The sequence below is a fragment of the Pan troglodytes genome, chromosome 21 (genome assembly GCF_028858775.2).
Source record: "Pan troglodytes isolate AG18354 chromosome 21, NHGRI_mPanTro3-v2.0_pri, whole genome shotgun sequence".
Taxonomy (NCBI): domain Eukaryota; kingdom Metazoa; phylum Chordata; class Mammalia; order Primates; family Hominidae; genus Pan; species Pan troglodytes.
In genome coordinates this window covers 54,395,202-54,405,283 of record NC_072419.2, presented here as the reverse complement: position 1 = coordinate 54,405,283, position 10,082 = coordinate 54,395,202, and the positions used below count along the sequence as shown (strand labels likewise).

At 51.5% G+C, this 10,082-nt stretch overlaps 1 long non-coding RNA gene across 1 annotated transcript; it reads right to left on the bottom strand.

Annotated features, from left to right (window-relative positions):
- Positions 1–2,530: 2,530 nt before the first annotated feature.
- Positions 2,531–9,437, bottom strand: LOC104003607 (uncharacterized). Its single transcript, XR_008541397.1, has 3 exons — positions 9,185–9,437; positions 7,223–8,738; positions 2,531–6,915 (listed from the first exon to the last, which is right to left on the bottom strand). It is a non-coding gene; the product is annotated as an uncharacterized LOC104003607 (long non-coding RNA).
- Positions 9,438–10,082: the final 645 nt, after the last annotated feature.

Genomic DNA, 10,082 nt, shown 5'->3' with positions numbered 1-10,082 from the left:
AAGCTTGAAGCAGGCTAGAGTTGTCACTGGTAAAGAGGCAGCTGTCACTCATGTTAGAAAAGGGGCATGTTCAGTCATTTCTGTGGCTGCAGAGTGGTCTTATCCCTGCCTACCTCTAAACACAGTCAACTTGTGGCCTTGTCTGAACGAGTTCATATTCTTTGAGTGTGGTTCATGTCGACTCAGGAGCATCATGGCCTGGAGGGTTGTGTTTCTCAGTTCCCTCCATAGTCTAGATGCAAACAGGACTGGTTTTTTTTTTTTTTTTTTTCTCCCTTACCAATGATCATATTATGGAAGGCCTTGGTTTTCACCCTGAGAAGGTTTGTATCTAACTTGGCAGATGAGACAGAGTTATCAAAGATAGTTGGGTGCTGGAGTAATCAAGTTAGAATTGTACTTGAGAGATCAGGTATCTGTCAGTCTTTTGGAAGAGAAAGGACAGGAGGTAGGGTATTAAGGGCAATTATGGTCCAGGCTAGAGAAGGTGCAATGCCAATGAAGGTACCAGGCGTAGGAAGAAAACAAGCTGACCAATGGAGGAGGCATCTGAGGGAGGGAACAACAGGCTGTCCCCTGGATTGGATGCTGGCGGTGGAAGAAGATAAAGTAGGAGGTGCTGATGTTTGCTCACCCAACAGCTGTCCCCACCCTACTTGCTAACAGGATTTTTTTCTAGGCAAAATGGAAATGGATCACAATTGGTCAAAACCAGTCTTGGCTATGCCAGTCACCTTTGCCAGATACTTCCCAGCTCCCTTTACAGTGAGGACTTCCCTATGACTCATTCTGGCCCAAAAGACCGAAGAGGATTGTGACAGGTCCCCTGAGAAAGGTTTTCATTTCTTATAAAAATAACAGGTGTAAAGAGGGTGTTCCTTTGAATTGCCCCTATTTTGTTGTTTTGGCTTTGATCCTAAACTGGAAGCATTGAAGCCAAGCCTTTGATTAGCTCCCATTTTCTACAATAGGAAATTGGAATACGTAATGCCCAGATCTGCACCCCACCCCCCAGTCTTTTCCTAAAAACACTGGTATTTTCTTTCCTAAAAACACTGGTATTTTCTTTTCCTATCTTTTGAGATGGAGGTATTGCTCATGTCTGGGTGAATTGCTTATGCCAATGAGATGTTCGTAGACACGGCACAGGCAGAAGCCTGGAATGTGTCGGCACTGCCAGGCCTGCCCTCTAATGCTCTTGATTTTTCCCACGAGACGCGCGTGCCCTAGGGAACTTCGGCTCCAGCTGCAGGATGAGAGGCGTGTGGAGCACGCAGGGTTCCAACCCTCAGCCTGGAGTCAAGCCCAGACTAGATCAGCCTAAGCCCAGCCAAGCCACGGGTGCAGGAGTGAAAAGCAAATGCTAACTGTCCATGACATTGACTTTCAAAGGGGCGTGTCATGTTATGTGGCTCATCCCAGCAACAATGAAGATATTTCTCTATCAGTCAGTCGGTAAATAATTATTGACAATGTGCAAGGAAGCTGGAGTGATTGGAGTAGATTTGGTCACTATTCTTATGGAGCTTATTTTCTAGAGGGGAAGACAGATGATGGATGAATAAATATAAATTATTCTATTAGGTTGGTGCAGCAGTAATTCCGGCACTTTTTTGCCAGTAAAGGTAATGGCAATCAAAAGTGGGGAGGAGCCGGCGCTGCAGTTCATTGAAAGTAATGACAAAAACTGCTATGACTTCTGTACCAACCTAATAGAATAAATTATGAGTGCGCAAAACGCTGTGATGGGAAAGTTCCAAGTGCCAGGATAGCATCTAGCTTCCTGGAGTCAGGAGATGGGGGTTTTCAACCTAAGCAAGGTTAAGTCCAAGTGGTGGGGGCAGGCAGGGGGCGATATTTCAGTGGAGACACCAAGGATGAACGGAAATTAGAAAAGTGAACGCAGATGGTGAGGGGGGAAGTGTTTCAGGCACAGAGAACAGCATGTGCAAAGGCCTGGGGGGAGGACATGGTGTGTTCATGGACTGAGGGGCGGCCAGCAGGCTGGAGCTGAGCGGGTTGAGGAGGACGGGGAGCCGGGGAAAGGCGCTCCACGCAGGGGGCACAGCAGGGGCAAAGGCCCGGAGTCAGGCCTGAGCCTGTGTGGTTTCAGGAAGTGACAGAGGCCTGTCTGGGAGGAAAGTAATGGCAGAGGGGAGACCATAAGGTCAGGGCAGAGGGCAGGGCCGTGCTGGGCACTGTGGGCTGTGGATAGGACCTGGCATTTATGCTCGGGTGAGGGGAACATGTTAGAAGATTTTAAGGAGGGCAGGAACATCTGGGGATAATGTGTATTCTAGAATCTCAACCAAGTAAATTCTAGTTTGAATGTTCACAAGACTTCTGCACAGGCAAAGTGAAAGATCGTTTCTAGAGCTGTGAGATAAAATCATAGTAAAGAGAGTTACTAAGTTTTTAAAGGTTATTTCAAATGGTGGATTTCCACCTTACAATTGAATATAAGTAGATTGTAAGGTTGATGGAAAGTAGAAAAGTTTCCTGACTTGTGTGAATATAAAAGAAACATCAGTTTGAAAGAAAACATTTATTTATTTACTTCCTCTGCAGTTTTCCTGACTGCTACATTTCATGAGAAGGGATTATTCATGAGGGTTCTGGAGCTGCAGCCCAGGGGAGGAGCCAGTGCTGCCGCTGACACTTCAGGGTCATGGAGGTGAAAATCCCAGAGGAACAGGTGCTCCTGTTGCAGTTTGAGGTTCCTGGAGCTGGAGACGCAGGGAGAAGATGGCGCTGCTGTTCTAATTTAAGGATCTTGAAGCCGGAGATGCAGAAAGGAGCTGGTGCTGCCACTGCTCACATCTGAGGGTTTTAGAGCTGGCGCCTGGGGGTGGAGCTGCTGCTGCCTTTAAAGTCTGAGAGTCATTGACCTGGAGGTCCAGGAAGGAGCTGGTGCTGCTGTTCTAGTTTGAGAGTCATGGAGCTGCAGACCCAGGGAGGAGCAATGGTCATAATTCAAGGGTCAGGAAGCTGATGACACAGGAAGGAGAGATCTTGATCTGCTTTGAGGGTCTTGGAGCTGCAGACCCAGGGAGGAGCAATGTTTTTGTAGTTCGAGGGTCCAGAAGCTGGTGACCCAGGGAGGAGAGATCTTGTTCTAGTCTGAGGGTCGTGGAGCTGCAGATCCAGGGAGGAGCAATGTTGTTATTTGAGGGACTGGAAGCTGCAGACCTAGGGAGGAGAGGTCTTGTTCTAGTCTGAGGGTCGTGGAGCTGCGGACCCAGGGAGGAGCAATGTTTTCATAGTTCGAGGGTCCAGAAGCTGGCGACACAGTGAGGAGAGGTCTTGTTCTAGTTTGAGGGTCGTGGAGCTGCAGACCCAGGGAGGAGCAATGTTGTTATTGGAGGGACTGGAAGCTGATGACACAGGGAGGAGAGATCTTGTTTTAGTTTGAGGGTCGTGGAGCTGCAGACCCAGGGAGGAGCAATGTTTTTGTAGTTCGAGGGTCCGGAAGCTGGTGACCCAGGGAGGAGAGATCTTGTTGTAGTCTGAGGGTCATGGAGCTGCAGATCCAGGGAGGAGCAATGTTGTTATTTGAGGGACTGGAAGCTGCAGATCCAGGGAGGAGCAATGTTGTTATTTGAGGGACTGGAAGCTGATGACACAGGGAGGAGAGATCTTGTTTTAGTTTGAGGGTCGTGGAGCTGCAGACCCAGGGAGGAGCCATGTTTTCATAGTTCAAGGGTCAGGAAGCTGGCAATACAGGGAGGAGGGGTCTGGTTCTAGTTTGAGGGTTGTGGAGCTGCAGACCCAGGGAGGAGCAAGGTTGTTTTAGTTTGAGGCTCCGGAAACTGGCGACACAGGGAGGAGAGGTCTTGTTCTAGTTTGAGGGTGCGCCCAGGGAGGAGCAATGCTGTCATAGTTCGAGGGTCAGGAAGCTGATGACACAGGGAGGAGAGATCTTGATCTGGATTGAGGGTCCTGGAGCTGCAGACCCAGGGAGGAGCAATGTTGTACTTCGAGGGTCAGGAAGCTGGGGACACAGGGAGGACAGGTCTTGTTCTAGTTTGAGGGTCGTGGGGCTGCAGACCCAGGGAGGAGCAATGTTTTCGTAGTTTGAGGGTCTGGAAGCTGATGACACACGGAGGAGAGATCTTGATCTGGTTTGAGGGTCATGGAGCTGCAGACCCAGAGAGGAGCAATTTTGTCACAGTTCAAGGGTCAGGAAGCTGACGACACAGGGAGGAGAGATCTTGATCTGGTTTGAGGGTCGTGGAGCTGCAGACCCAGGCAGGAGCAATGTTTTTGTAGTTCAAGGGTCCAGAAGCTGGTGACACAGTGAGGAGAGGCCTTTTTCTAGTTTGAGGGTCGTGGAGCTGCAGATCCAGGGAGGAGCAATGTTGTTTTAGTTCGAAGGTTTGGAAGCTGGTGACCCAGGGAGGACAGATCGTGTTCTAGTCTGAGGGTCGTGGAGCTGCAGATCCAGGGAGGAGCAATGTTGTTATTTGAGGGACTGGAAGCTGCAGACCTAGGGAGGAGAGGTCTTGTTCTAGTTTGAGGGTCATGGAGCTCCCGACCCAGGGAGGAGCAATGTTTTCATAGTTCAAGGGTCCGGAAGCTGGTGACGCAGGGAGGAGAGGTCTCATTCTAGTTTGAGGATCGTGGAGCTGCTGACCCAGGGAGGAGAAATGTTTCTGTTGTTTGAGGGTCAGGAAGCTGGCCACCCAGGGAGGAGAGATCTTGATCTGGTTTGAGGGTTGTGGAGCTGCTGACCCAGGGAGGAGCAATTTTGTCATAGTTCGAGGGTCAGGAAGCTGATGACACAGGGAGGAGCGATATTGATCTGGTTTGAGGGTCGTGGAGCTGCAGACCCAGGGAGGAGCAATGTTTTTGTAGTTCGAGGGTCCAGAAGCTGGTGACCCAGGGAGGAGAGATCTTGTTCTAGTCTGAGGGTCATGGAGCTGCAGATCCAGGGAGGAGCAATGTTGTTATTTGAGGGACTGGAAGCTGCAGACCTAGGGAGGAGAGGTCTTGTTCTAGTCTGAGGGTCGTGGAGCTGCAGATCCAGGGAGGAGCAATGTTGTTATTTGAGGGACTGGAAGCTGCAGACCTAGGGAGGAGAGGTCTTGTTCTAGTTTGAGGGTCATGGAGCTCCCGACCCAGGGAGGAGCAATGTTTTCATAGTTCAAGGGTCCGGAAGCTGGCGACGCAGGGAGGAGAGGTCTCATTCTAGTTTGAGGATCGTGGAGCTGCTGACCCAGGGAGGAGCAATGTTTCTGTTGTTCGAGGGTCAGGAAGCTGGCGACCCAGGGAGGAGAGATCTTGATCTGGCTTGAGGGTGGTGGAGATGCTGACCCAGGGAGGAGCAATGTTGTCATAGTTCAAGGGTCAGGAAGCTGACGACACAGGGAGGAGAGATCTTGATCTGGTTTGAGGGTCGTGGAGCTGCAGACCCAGGGAGGAGCAATGTTTCCATAGTTCGAGGGTCCAGAAGCTCGCGACCCAGGGAGTAGAGGTCTTGTTCTAGTCTGAGGGTGGTGGAGCTGGAGATCCTTGGATGAGCTGGTGCTGCAGTTTAAATCTGTGGATCCTGGAGCTGGAGCCCTAGGCATTAGCTGGTGTTGCTGTTGTTCATATATGAGGGTTATGGGGCTTGAGGTACAGGGAGGAGACGCTGCTGCTGTTCAAATCTGGGGGTCGTGTAGCTGGAGAGCGGGGAGGAGGTAGTCCTGGTGTCTAGTGTGAGGGTGGTGGAGCTGTAGACCTGGGGAGGAGCTGGTGCTGCTGTGTAGTTTGAGGGTCATGGAACTGGAGACCTAGGGAGGAACCAGTGCTACCGCCATTGAAGTCAGAGGGTTGTGGATCTCGAGTTTTCGGGGACAGCCCGTGCTGCTATGTAACTGTGGGGAGGATCCAGTGTGTCAGGTGATGTCTGAGGGTTTGGGAGCTGGAGACCCAGGGAGGAGCCAGTGCTCCTCTTCTAGTTTGAGGGTAGTGGAGCTGGAAATCCTGGGAAGAGCCAGTGCTGCCATTTAAATCTGTGGGTCCTGGAGCTGGAACCCTTGTGGGGAGCCGGTTCTGCCATTCATGTCTTAGGGTCATGGAGCTGGAAACCCAGGGAGGCAGCGGTGCTGCTGTTCTAGTTTAAGGATCATGAAGCTGGAGATCTGGACAGGAGCTGGTGCTACCATTATTCAAATCTGAGGGTTGTGGAGCTGCAGCCTTGGTGAGTTGCCGGTGCTGCCTCGTCTGAGAGTTGCTGAGCTGGAGATCCAGACAGGAACCTGTGTTGCTGTTGTAGTTTGATGGTCATGGAGCTGGAGACTCAGGGAGGAGGGGTGCGGTTCTAGTCTGAGGGTTGTGGAGCTGGAGACCCAGGGAGGAGCTGGTGCTGCTGCTGTTTAAGCCTGAAGGTTGTGGAGCTGGAGACCAGGGAGGGAGCTGGTGTTGCTGTTGATCAAGTCAGAGGGTCATGGGGCTTGAGGTACAGGGAGGAGCTGGTGCTGCTGTTGCAGGTTGAGGGTCATGGAGCTGGAAATCTAGGGAGGAGCCGCTGCTGCTGTTCAAGTCTGAGGGTCGTGTAGCTGGAGAGCGGGGAGGAGGTAGTCTTGGTGTCTAGTGTGAGGGTGGTGGAGCTGTGGACCTGGGGAGGAGTCGGTGCTGCTGTATAGTTTGAGAGTCATGGAACTAGAGACCTTGGGAGGAGCCAGTGCTACTGAGGGTCGTGGATCTGGAGCTTTGGGGAACAGCCCGTGCTGCTGTTTAACTGTGGGGAGGATCTGCTGTGTCCGTTGAAGTTTGAGGGTTTGGGAGCTGGAGACCCAGGAAGAAGCTGGTGATGCCATTCTATTTTGAGGGTCATGGATCTGGAGACCTGGGGAGAGGCCGGTACTGCTGTTGTAGTTTGAGGTTCGTGGAACTGGAGACTGGGGGAGGAGCCTGTGGTGCTGTTCATGTCTGAGGGTTGTAGAGCTGGAGACCCAGGGAGAAGCCCATACTACAGCTTTTTAAGTCTGAGGGTCGTGGAGCCTGAGACCTGGGGAGGGGCCAGTGCTGCTGTTCAAATGGCTCCTTCCCGGGTCTCCAGCTCCATGACCTTCAAACTAGGACAGCAGCAGCAGCTCCTCCCGGGGTCTTCCAGCTCCATGACCCTCACACTAGAACAGCAGCAGCAGCTCCACCCTGGGTCTCCAGATCCACGACCCTCAAACTAGAACAGCAGCACTGACTCCTCCCCGGGTCTCCAGCTCTACAACCCTCAGACTTGAGGAGCTGGAGAGGCAGGGAGGAGCCAGGGCTGCTTTTGTACTTTGAGGGTCGTGGAGCTGGAGACCCAAGATGCAGCAGCTGCTGCTATTCTAGTTCGAGGGTCTTGGAGCCAGAATCTTTTTGAGGAGCTGGTGCTGCCTTTCAAATCTGAGAGTCATTGAGCTGGAGACCCAGGGAGGAACCAGTGTTGCTGTTCTAGTCTGAGTGTAGTGAAGCTGGAGACCCAAGGAGGAGCTGGTGCTGCTGTGTAGTTTGAGGGTCGTGGAACTGGAGACTTAGGGAGGAGCCGGTGCTATCGCCATTTAAGTCAGAGGGTCGTGGATCTGGAGCTTTGGGGAACAGCCCGTGCTGCTGTTTAACTGTGGGGAGGGTCTGGTGTGTCAATTGAAGTTTGAGAGTTTGGGAGCTGGAGACGCAGGGAGGAGCCGGTGATGCCATTCTATTTTGAGGGTCGTGGATCTGGAGACCCGGGAAGGGGCCAGTGCTGCTGTTCAAATGTTTCCTCCCCGGGTCTCCAGCTCCATGACCTTCAAACTAGGACAGCAGCACCAGCTTGTAGCCGGAAACTTTCTGAGGAGCCAGTGCTGCCTTTCAAGTCTGAGACTTGTAGAGCTGGAGACCCAGGGAGGAACCAGTGTTGCTGTTCTAGTCTGAGGGTAGCAAAGCTGGAGACCCAAGGAAGAGCCGGTGCTATTGTTCATGTCTGAGGATTGTGGAACTGCAGAACCAGAGGGGAGCTGGTGCTGCTGATCTTGTTTGAAGGCCGTGGAGCTGGAGATCCCAGAAAGAGCCGGTGCTGCCGTCTATATCTGTGGGTCTTGAAGCTGGAGCCCTAGGGGGGACCCGGTCCTGCCATTCATGTCTTAGGGTCGTGGAGCTGGAAACCCAGGGAGGTGGTGGTGTTGCTATTCTAGTTTAAGGATCATGAAGCTGGAGACCTGGACAGGAGCTGGTGCTACCGCTGTTCAAATCTGAGGGTCGTGGAGCTGGAGCCTTGGGGAGATGCCAGTGCTGCCTCTCAAGTCTGAGGGTTGTTGAGCTGGAGATTCAGGGAGGAGCTGGTGTTGCTGTTGTTGTTGGAGGATTGTGGAGCTGGAGGCCGAAGAGGAGCTGGTATTGCAGTTCAAGTTTGATGGTCATGTAGCTGGAGACCTAGGGAGGAGCTGGTGCTACCACCGTGTAAGTTGAGGGTTGTGGAGCTGGTGGCGCTGGGGAACAGCCAGTGCTATAGTTGAATTTTGGGGGAGCTGGAGACCCAGGGAGTAGCTGGTGCTGCTATTCCAGTTTGAAGGTTGTGGAGCTGGAGGCTTGGTGGGAGCTGGAGCTGCCTCCCAAGTCTGAGAGTCATTGAGCTGGAGATCCCCAGGGGAGCTGGTGCTGCTGTTGTAGTTTGAGGATTGTGGAGCTGGAGACCCGGGGCGGAGCTGGTGTTGGAGTTGGAGTTTGAAGGTCAGGGAGCTGGAGATCTGGAGGGGAGCCAGTGCTGCTGTTTAAGTCTGAGGGTTGTGGAGCTAAACATGGAGCCAAAGTTGGGGAAGTAGAGAGAGAGAGTTACAGGATGACCCTGGAAATGGTAGACGTAGCTGTACCCCAAGCAAGCTAAGCTTGGGAACTTCTCAATGCTAGTGATGAGTGCATTCTTTTTCCTCTTACACAGTTTGGATTTGTTTTCCATCTCACGAGACAGAAAGATCCTGATAAATACCCTTAGGAATTGAAAAGCTAAAAAAACTAAAGGATGTTGGTAATAATAATAATAGGAATTAAACCATGATTATCCTGGCTGACAGAGACAAAATCACACACACACAATATATATCTTTCAATCAGTTAGTAAAATAAAAAATACATGGAAAAATAGACCCAAGCAATGCTATAAAAAGTTGTTTCATGGAGAAGCGATGGAGGACAGAGATTAACCTGAGAGTTGCTATTAATGAAGAAACTTCAAACTTACCATTTTTCCCGTGAGGTTTGGTGTAGAATTATATTGTGTGAGTTCTGGCAGCTGAGTCACTTCACACAGCCCGGTGATGCAGTAGGTGTCACAGAAGGACCCTCCCCCAGTTGGTCCTGCCTCTCTGCTACGATGAGTGTGGCCGCTGATCCCCAACAGCTGACTGTGTCTTGAGACCACGCCCATGAGCACAAGGGTTTCCATGGTGAAGGTTCCTGGATGGAACGCTGTGGATGTTCCTAATGTTCCTTCCTGATGTTCATCTGCCATCTTGCTATTTAATGCAATGTCTTCTAAATATTGAATAGAAAAAAGTATTTGTTCAATATGGGCAAGGTATGAAGAATATCCACACACTGGACACACAGACAGGGAGGGGCACCCACAGCAAACTCCCTTCGCCTGGGAGCAGGTGTGGTCCTTGAGTCCTATATCACCTGTTTCTTCCTCCGCCTTGGCCTACAGGCCTGATGTGATCTGACCTCTGCCTGCCTCTCCAACTCCATCTCCCCTCCCGCTCCTATTCTTTCAACAATTATGTTACAGCCTCAATGAATATCACAAGGACCCTGAATCTCGGTGGCTTTACTAAGACAGAGGTTCATTCCTTTCACATGAAAGTCCAAGCCAGTCGGGTGATTCTTCTCTGTGCATTTTTCAGGGTCTTAGGCTACTTCCATCTTGCTGCTCTGACTTCCTTAGGGTGTAGCTTCCCCCACAGTGTCCATCCTATCTACTACCAGCCAGCAGGGAAGGGAGAAGAGAACAAGAGGACACAAATCTTCCTTCCTCTAAAAGCAGTTGCTGTGCACCGGCCTCATGTGCATTGGCCACTGCCTGGTCACGTGGCCATTGCTTGCTGCAAGGGATGCTGGGAAGTTTTCATCCTGGATGCCAG